The 9,407-nt window shown below is 45.1% G+C and overlaps 7 non-coding genes across 7 annotated transcripts; 3 read left to right on the top strand and 4 right to left on the bottom strand.

The window, feature by feature from the left end:
• Positions 1 to 4,987: 4,987 nt before the first annotated feature.
• Positions 4,988 to 5,106, top strand: LOC148738543 (5S ribosomal RNA). The gene has a single exon (XR_015997991.1). It is a non-coding gene; the product is annotated as a 5S ribosomal RNA (ribosomal RNA).
• A 971-nt stretch (positions 5,107 to 6,077) lies between these two features.
• On the bottom strand, positions 6,078 to 6,241 carry LOC148738544 (U1 spliceosomal RNA). The gene has a single exon (XR_015998015.1). It is a non-coding gene; the product is annotated as a U1 spliceosomal RNA (small nuclear RNA).
• A 211-nt stretch (positions 6,242 to 6,452) lies between these two features.
• LOC148738545 (U2 spliceosomal RNA) lies at positions 6,453 to 6,644 on the bottom strand. The gene has a single exon (XR_015997497.1). It is a non-coding gene; the product is annotated as a U2 spliceosomal RNA (small nuclear RNA).
• Positions 6,645 to 7,113: 469 nt separating this feature from the next.
• On the top strand, positions 7,114 to 7,232 carry LOC148738546 (5S ribosomal RNA). Its single transcript, XR_015997992.1, has one exon. It is a non-coding gene; the product is annotated as a 5S ribosomal RNA (ribosomal RNA).
• A 971-nt stretch (positions 7,233 to 8,203) lies between these two features.
• LOC148738547 (U1 spliceosomal RNA) lies at positions 8,204 to 8,367 on the bottom strand. The gene has a single exon (XR_015998026.1). It is a non-coding gene; the product is annotated as a U1 spliceosomal RNA (small nuclear RNA).
• Positions 8,368 to 8,578: 211 nt separating this feature from the next.
• Positions 8,579 to 8,770, bottom strand: LOC148738548 (U2 spliceosomal RNA). Its single transcript, XR_015997498.1, has one exon. It is a non-coding gene; the product is annotated as a U2 spliceosomal RNA (small nuclear RNA).
• Positions 8,771 to 9,239: 469 nt separating this feature from the next.
• Positions 9,240 to 9,358, top strand: LOC148738549 (5S ribosomal RNA). The gene has a single exon (XR_015997994.1). It is a non-coding gene; the product is annotated as a 5S ribosomal RNA (ribosomal RNA).
• Positions 9,359 to 9,407: the final 49 nt, after the last annotated feature.

Consider the following 9,407-nt stretch of genomic DNA (forward strand, 5'->3'; position numbering starts at 1 on the left):
AGAGCTAGATTAAAACTAGAGCCTGTGACAGACTGCCAGAAGTATGGCAGAATGGGTGAGGACACTGTTTTCTCCAAAAACTTACAATAAATCATACGCGAGCTAAAGTTAAAGGTAGGGTCTCTCTGAACTGCAGTTGTTAGCTCATTCAGTAATGGTAAGATTTTCTTGTAAAAACTAGTTAAAGTACCTGCCCTAGGGCCAGAATTATCACGGAGGCATGCCCACTCCGGTCGGAGTTTGGCAACCTGAGTACCAATAAAATACTTAAGAAAATAATAAGATTTGGTGTCTGGATTATTCAGGCTAGCTGTGACATACGAAAGTTGCAAAGACACACATTTAGAGTGTAATTCTACTATTCCTAATCCTCCCTCAGCAGCTGGTGCTGAGAGAGTTTGACGAGATACAGTTTCAATCTTAGATCCCCAGATGAAATGGAAAATCAGAGATCGGAAGCGGGTGTAGACCCACTCGGGGATGGGTAGCACTTTGGCTAAATAATAAAATTTACTAGCACCTAATACATTGACGATGAGGGTTTTCCCAATCAAAGAGAGGGAGCGAGACTTCCAGAGATTCAAATTTTGTTCTAACTTATTTAACTTTGGTTGCCAATTGTCTTGGTCAACCGACAGATTGCCATTCGTAAACCAGACACCTAAGATTTTGGTTTTGTTAACCCAAGTCAAACCATAAGGGGTATCAGGGCACGAGCGCCAGGCTCCGAGCCACATAGCCTCAGTTTTAGCTAAATTTAATTTAGCTCCTGTACCTAGTTCATATTGTTGCAAGAGTGACAATAAACGTGTCAAAGAAAAAACATCTTTGACAAAACACGAAGAATCATCTGCGTATTGTCTAATCTTAAAGAGCTGGCCTTTCGCCCCCGGAATTAAAAAACCCTTAATGGAAGTATCTGCACGGATATTACTAGCTAGTACCTCAGCACATAAAATATAAAGGAGGGGAGACATAGGGTCTCCCTGCCTGACTCCACGCTCAAGAGAAATTCTGTCAGTAAGATAACCATTCACAATTATTTTCATTGACGCATTACAGTAAAGAGTGGAGATCCATTTTTGAAAAAAAGGGCCTAAACCAAGCCGCTCGAGAACCCGAGAAAGAAAGGAGCGATCTACTCGATCAAAAGCTTTTTCTTGGTCAAGATTCACAAGAATTCCAGGTTCATCAGTAATGTTGACATAATCTAAAGTGTCTCTCAACAGGGTGAGAGTATCAAAAATAGTTCTGCCAGGGACAGAGCACGATTGATCTTCATTTATGACACAAGGTAAAATTTTTGCGAGCCGATTTGTGAGAGCTTTAGAGCATAATTTATAATCAACATTGAGCAGCGAAATTGGACGCCAATTCTTCAGATCTTTTGAATCACCTTTCTTAAAAATCAAGCGAGTGATACTTTCCTGCATGGAAGGAGAAAAGAAACCTCGCTGGGAACTAAAATCAAATAATTCTACGAGAATCGGGCCTAAAACTGGAAAAAAGCGGCGATAAAACTCGACTGGTAGCCCATCAGAGCCAGGAGTTTTCCCTGTGTTGAGCTGTTGCGAAGCGATGTTAATTTCAGCCAATGTCAACAAACCTTCGCAGGAGTTTGACTCCTCGCTAGACAATTTTTTCTCGACTTTAGACAAAAATAAACTTTGGATTCGCTCGTCTACTGGTTCTCGAGTGTACAATTTAGCATAAAAAGCGGCGTGAGCGTCCGCGATGTCCTTTTGGGTGGTGACTTCGCTTCCGCTCAAGTCGTAAACACTGTTGACAGAATTTCGCTTAGCACGTGAGGTTTCAAGGTTAAAAAAATATTTCGTAGGTTTTTCACCCTCTTCTATCCATTTCGCTCGACTTCTTACTTTAACAGATTCTAATTGCAATTGTTTAAGAGTTTTCAGTTCGTTTTCAAAATATTCCACTCGTCGTTGAGAGTTATTGTCGCCCGCTAGCAGGGCATGTTTAGCTTGAATTAAGCGATTAGTGAGAGAAATCTTTTCACGGTTTAAATCACGATGTTTTCGTCGGCTGAATTGAATCGCTGTGTGGCGGATAGATTCTTTCACAAAATCCCACCACTCATGAAGAGACGAGAAATTATCACGAATCGAGAGGCAATTTTGTAGAAGGGAATCGATAATCTCACAAAAATCCGAATTTTCGAGGAGTTCTAAATTTAGCCGCCAAACGCCAGGTCCATGAGAAACAAAATTATCTAAATTGAGAGTCAACAAAACAGAATCATGATCTGAGAAAAAACACGGGAAAATTTCGCAGGAGACTGTAGAATTACTCAATTGAGAGGAAATAAAAAATTTATCTAAACGAGAACCGATAGTTTTGGACGAATTAAACCAAGTACAAAAAATTGAGCGACCATGTGTTTTTCTCCAGATGTCAATCAAATCGTGGAGAGCGCGAAAATCTCGCAATGTGGCCGAAAAGGAATTTTCAGATCCTCCAAATTTATCGAGGGATGACTCAATAGAATTAAAATCTCCAGCAATAATTTTCTGAGCATTCGGAAAGAAAAAATCGTGTATCTCATCATAGAAAAGCTTTCTCTCAGTAACATTCGTAGGCGCATAAATATTTACCAAATTAAAGCGAAGTTTACCTAAGCTAATCAGCAGACTAATCAATCTTCCAGAGCTGTCTTTTTTCCACTGTTCAACTTTGAATGGGGAATCTTTAGAAACTAAAATACAGACCCCACCTTGTTTTCCTAGGGCGGGGGACCAAAAACTAGGGCCTGACCAAGATTTTCTGAGCGAATCAATCGCTGCAGGGCGAGCCGCTAGAGTTTCTTGTACACAAACAAAATCATATTTACCAGAACGAGCGTAATCAAAGATTAAATCTTGCTTTGCAGCATTTCCGAAACCACGGACATTTATAGTACAAATTTTAGCAATGAAAACAGCTAGAAAAAAGACAGTCGGTCGAAACTATTACTAAATAAAGGACGTGTTAATCACTTACGATTTTTTTTCTTTTTCGGTGAGCGCGAGTGTCCAGTGTTCGGTTTTTTGGCTCTGGGCTCGCTTGTGGAGCCTTCAGAAACCTCAGAAATCGATTTTTTACCAGTTACTAGAGTCGGTCGAGTTGGAATTCGCAGTGGAATATCTTGAGGTGGTAGTTTCGCTGGTCTTTTAGTGTTAGGCGGTGTGCTCGGGATGGAAAACAGTTCGGGAGTTTCGGCAGTTTCGTCGGAGGAGAAAAAATGTTCTTCTGGGTCAGCAATCGAGGAAAGAGTTTCGGTGTCTTGTGTGGTAATATTGTCGTTGTTTGGAATCTGCATTTGTGAGTCGTCGTCTTCTGTTTCGGTCTGAGGGTCTTCGTTCATCTGGTGATCGTCGGCGGGAGTTGTGTCTTCAGTTTCGGGAGGTGTTTCTTCGGTTTGGGGAGGTGTTTCTTCGGTTTGGGGAGGTGTTTCTTCAGTTGTTTCTTCGATTTCATCTTGTTGGGAAGCTGTTGTAGTCGGAAATGGTTTACGGGACCAGGAAAACGGACAAGATTTAGCGCGGTGATCGGGTTGTTTACAGATGCTACAAAGAAGCGCATTCGGACATGTGGCTGCTTGGTGGCCTGTTTGCTCGCAGTTGTAGCAGGCGATTTCATGGCAAGCGTTGGCGAAATGGCCTCTTTGATGACAATGACGGCATGTACGGGGTTGTTGGTCGTAACGGACATTAATCAGGATTTTGCCAAAGCGGATGAAATTAGGAATCGGGTTCTTGAGTCGCACGCGGTAATGTCGAACTCCATCTTGCACACTTTCGAAGCCGGGTAGTTTGAAATAGCCTCGGCGATGGTGTAAAACATCACAATATTTAGACAGACGGTGGATGATAGCTGAATCGGGCATTTCATAAGGAGCGTCGAAGATCTGGACGTATGTTAAAGGACGGTCGATGTCTTGCAAGGCGAAGGGTTGGCCTTGGATTTCCAAAGTATTCAGTCGAAGGAAACTCTCGCGGTGCTCTACGCTGCGAAAAGTTAGAACGACTTCACCATTGGTCTGTCGCTGTATACAGGAAATGCTTCGGGGATCAACTTGTGCATTATTCAAAGCATCGATGAAAACATTCGCAGGAAGGCGAGCACGTGGGTTCACGAAAACAGTACACGGTCGTTCGGGGACTTCATTATCGGTTGGAAAAGGCACAGAAACTTCTACATTAACATCTTCAACAGGCTGGGCAGGTCTTGTGGCCTCAGCGTAGCTAGCAGGATTCGCAACAGGATTATCTGAACTCAAAACATCATCAACAGGAACGTGGTCGGCCCAACGGCGCGAACTTGAATCTAAACTCTCGAAATCACTTCTTTCTACATCATCTGAGCGCAACGAGTGCGCACTAACATCGGTCATCTCTTCTTATAGTCACGCGGAAAACCCGAAGGTTCCCGAACCCAACCCGAAAAACGAAAACAAATAAAAGAAACCAATTGGCAATCAAAGTTTTTCACTTGATCTTAGCCAAAAGGCCGAGAAGCGATACCCACCAATACCCTCAATCAAGGGGGTGGTAGAGGGATCCTTCCCACAGTATATGGTGGATAGTAGCAGGTAGCCCCCAGAAGCCCTTGCGAGTCCCAAAAACGGACCCAGTGGCTCATCGGTTGGTAATCTTCTCATTGTAACTTTAAGACGCCAGCCACATACACTTAACTAACAAGATGGTGTTCTTTAGAATATTTACCAAACTTGATTTATCTCTATACTCCCCCCCCCCACCCCACCCCCAGTGAGATATATTGCCTCAAATGGACGCTTCTCAAGATGTGCGCGGGCTCTAGGAGATGACGTTTGGCTTAGGGTCTAGGCTACCAAATTTAGGGTTAGGGTAACGATTTTGGGGTTAGGGTTAGGGTAACGATGTTGGGGTTTAGGGTTAGAGTAACCAAATTAGGGCTAGTACAGATCAAACATAACCGATAACCAGCCAAATTTCAGCTGTTTTCCCTTGTCTACGACCATACCACAGGGAAAGCACCGGTTCTCGTCCGATCACCGAAGTTAAGCCCTGTCGGGCGGGGTTAGTACTTGGATGGGTGACCGCCTGGGAATACCCCGTGTTGTAGGCTTCATTTTTTCCTTTGCTTACTCTCTCAACGTTTTATCCGGGTAAACCGCTTCCGATACTCACGGCGTCCCGTAGACGAGTGAGGAGTAAAAGAAAAACTAACATAACAGGGAGGAGAGAAATCATTTTGCCACAACTTGCCGAGCTTGTGGCCAAAATCATTTCCCAATGCAAGAGAGCGAGCAAACGAAGGAGCGATGGCGCGCGCTCGAGATCTCAACACATTGTTGTGACAAATTCCACATTTGTACGTGACATCGAATCATTCGCACGCTCCCACGAATCACAAATAGGAAAACACGCACACTTTTACAGCACTTTCAAGGCCTCAAGACATGTCAAAACATTCCCACGATTAATAGAGGCGGATGGATTCAAAGTGACTGAAACGAAGCGAAGCGGCAACAGGTTCCACATTTTTACTTACTCGTCTGCCTCTTTGTTTGCTCGCTCGCTGGAACGAACGTTCCCTCCTCTCGCTCGCTCGCAATAAGAAATACATGACAACAAAACCTCGCCTGCCACAGGTATGGTTGACAATGTACTCACGTTTCTAAAACAAATGCTTTTCTTGCCCATGTATCGTTCGTTCTTTGCTTAGTCCATCCGTCGGTTAGTTAGTCAGTCACTCCTCCGCTTGGTTTCCTCTCCTTTTCTTTCGCAAACAAACGAACAAAATAATGCAGAAAGCACACACATCTATCTACAACAGCTCTACTCACATCCTCACAAAAACTCACCTTCATTTACAATCACTTCTATTCCTCCAAATCTCTCTGCCAACACGCAGGCCACTTCTGTCTGTCTCTCTTTCTTTCCATGGCTTTTTGCTTTCTTTTTCCCTTGCTGCTCTTCTTCTCTCTTCATTCCAGTTCCAGTTCCAGTTCACCCTGTTTAACGGTCAACTCCAAAATCAAGATCAATTCATTAGTCAGTCAGGGGTTAAGGGCAAGATATTTTACATCAGCTTTTCGGGGACGAGCGCGAACGCAGGTCCCCACTACCAGAAATTATACGCTCGAGTTACCCACATTTGGGGTAATCGCAAGGGTCAACCCAGTCCAAGTGCAATGAAAGGGCCTCGCCTTGAGAGGACTGCCTCCTTGATCACAGTACCTCCCGCGTCAGGTAAGTATGCCTGAAAGGCATACGCTTGCCGTGGTAAAACTCTCCCTCACCTATGTCCTTGTGGTACTGCTTTGCACGCTTCAAATCAGCCAGTGTCAGTTGCCGCCTTGGCCCGTCATGTCTTTTTCCGCCTTCCCTTTGGAGCTGCAGGGCTCCTGTGCACAGAAGAGAATGCTATAGTCATTATTTTTCCTTTCATTAAATGTGTCTTCCCCAAAAGGGAAGTGGGCCACACTCGGAGGTAGTGCTATACCGAGGCAACCCGTGGCTGGGACGAGGCAAGCCTCTTTTCCACAGCCCAGTTCCAAAAATCAGTTTAATATATGAGCTACTCAATGAGCAGCGTATCAGATATTAAGCTGATAAGAACAGATACTACACTTGATCTTAGCCAAAAGGCCGAGAAGCGATACCCACCAATACCCTCAATCAAGGGGGTGGTAGAGGGATCCTTCCCACAGTATATGGTGGATAGTAGCAGGTAGCCCCCAGAAGCCCTTGCGAGTCCCAAAAACGGACCCAGTGGCTCATCGGTTGGTAATCTTCTCATTGTAACTTTAAGACGCCAGCCACATACACTTAACTAACAAGATGGTGTTCTTTAGAATATTTACCAAACTTGATTTATCTCTATACTCCCCCCCCCCACCCCACCCCCAGTGAGATATATTGCCTCAAATGGACGCTTCTCAAGATGTGCGCGGGCTCTAGGAGATGACGTTTGGCTTAGGGTCTAGGCTACCAAATTTAGGGTTAGGGTAACGATTTTGGGGTTAGGGTTAGGGTAACGATGTTGGGGTTTAGGGTTAGAGTAACCAAATTAGGGCTAGTACAGATCAAACATAACCGATAACCAGCCAAATTTCAGCTGTTTTCCCTTGTCTACGACCATACCACAGGGAAAGCACCGGTTCTCGTCCGATCACCGAAGTTAAGCCCTGTCGGGCGGGGTTAGTACTTGGATGGGTGACCGCCTGGGAATACCCCGTGTTGTAGGCTTCATTTTTTCCTTTGCTTACTCTCTCAACGTTTTATCCGGGTAAACCGCTTCCGATACTCACGGCGTCCCGTAGACGAGTGAGGAGTAAAAGAAAAACTAACATAACAGGGAGGAGAGAAATCATTTTGCCACAACTTGCCGAGCTTGTGGCCAAAATCATTTCCCAATGCAAGAGAGCGAGCAAACGAAGGAGCGATGGCGCGCGCTCGAGATCTCAACACATTGTTGTGACAAATTCCACATTTGTACGTGACATCGAATCATTCGCACGCTCCCACGAATCACAAATAGGAAAACACGCACACTTTTACAGCACTTTCAAGGCCTCAAGACATGTCAAAACATTCCCACGATTAATAGAGGCGGATGGATTCAAAGTGACTGAAACGAAGCGAAGCGGCAACAGGTTCCACATTTTTACTTACTCGTCTGCCTCTTTGTTTGCTCGCTCGCTGGAACGAACGTTCCCTCCTCTCGCTCGCTCGCAATAAGAAATACATGACAACAAAACCTCGCCTGCCACAGGTATGGTTGACAATGTACTCACGTTTCTAAAACAAATGCTTTTCTTGCCCATGTATCGTTCGTTCTTTGCTTAGTCCATCCGTCGGTTAGTTAGTCAGTCACTCCTCCGCTTGGTTTCCTCTCCTTTTCTTTCGCAAACAAACGAACAAAATAATGCAGAAAGCACACACATCTATCTACAACAGCTCTACTCACATCCTCACAAAAACTCACCTTCATTTACAATCACTTCTATTCCTCCAAATCTCTCTGCCAACACGCAGGCCACTTCTGTCTGTCTCTCTTTCTTTCCATGGCTTTTTGCTTTCTTTTTCCCTTGCTGCTCTTCTTCTCTCTTCATTCCAGTTCCAGTTCCAGTTCACCCTGTTTAACGGTCAACTCCAAAATCAAGATCAATTCATTAGTCAGTCAGGGGTTAAGGGCAAGATATTTTACATCAGCTTTTCGGGGACGAGCGCGAACGCAGGTCCCCACTACCAGAAATTATACGCTCGAGTTACCCACATTTGGGGTAATCGCAAGGGTCAACCCAGTCCAAGTGCAATGAAAGGGCCTCGCCTTGAGAGGACTGCCTCCTTGATCACAGTACCTCCCGCGTCAGGTAAGTATGCCTGAAAGGCATACGCTTGCCGTGGTAAAACTCTCCCTCACCTATGTCCTTGTGGTACTGCTTTGCACGCTTCAAATCAGCCAGTGTCAGTTGCCGCCTTGGCCCGTCATGTCTTTTTCCGCCTTCCCTTTGGAGCTGCAGGGCTCCTGTGCACAGAAGAGAATGCTATAGTCATTATTTTTCCTTTCATTAAATGTGTCTTCCCCAAAAGGGAAGTGGGCCACACTCGGAGGTAGTGCTATACCGAGGCAACCCGTGGCTGGGACGAGGCAAGCCTCTTTTCCACAGCCCAGTTCCAAAAATCAGTTTAATATATGAGCTACTCAATGAGCAGCGTATCAGATATTAAGCTGATAAGAACAGATACTACACTTGATCTTAGCCAAAAGGCCGAGAAGCGATACCCACCAATACCCTCAATCAAGGGGGTGGTAGAGGGATCCTTCCCACAGTATATGGTGGATAGTAGCAGGTAGCCCCCAGAAGCCCTTGCGAGTCCCAAAAACGGACCCAGTGGCTCATCGGTTGGTAATCTTCTCATTGTAACTTTAAGACGCCAGCCACATACACTTAACTAACAAGATGGTGTTCTTTAGAATATTTACCAAACTTGATTTATCTCTATACTCCCCCCCCCCACCCCACCCCCAGTGAGATATATTGCCTCAAATGGACGCTTCTCAAGATGTGCGCGGGCTCTAGGAGATGACGTTTGGCTTAGGGTCTAGGCTACCAAATTTAGGGTTAGGGTAACGATTTTGGGGTTAGGGTTAGGGTAACGATGTTGGGGTTTAGGGTTAGAGTAACCAAATTAGGGCTAGTACAGATCAAACATAACCGATAACCAGCCAAATTTCAGCTGTTTTCCCTTGTCTACGACCATACCACAGGGAAAGCACCGGTTCTCGTCCGATCACCGAAGTTAAGCCCTGTCGGGCGGGGTTAGTACTTGGATGGGTGACCGCCTGGGAATACCCCGTGTTGTAGGCTTCATTTTTTCCTTTGCTTACTCTCTCAACGTTTTATCCGGGTAAACCGC

This window comes from Stylophora pistillata, chromosome 2, assembly GCF_964205215.1.
Source record: "Stylophora pistillata chromosome 2, jaStyPist1.2, whole genome shotgun sequence".
NCBI classification, from domain to species: domain Eukaryota; kingdom Metazoa; phylum Cnidaria; class Anthozoa; order Scleractinia; family Pocilloporidae; genus Stylophora; species Stylophora pistillata.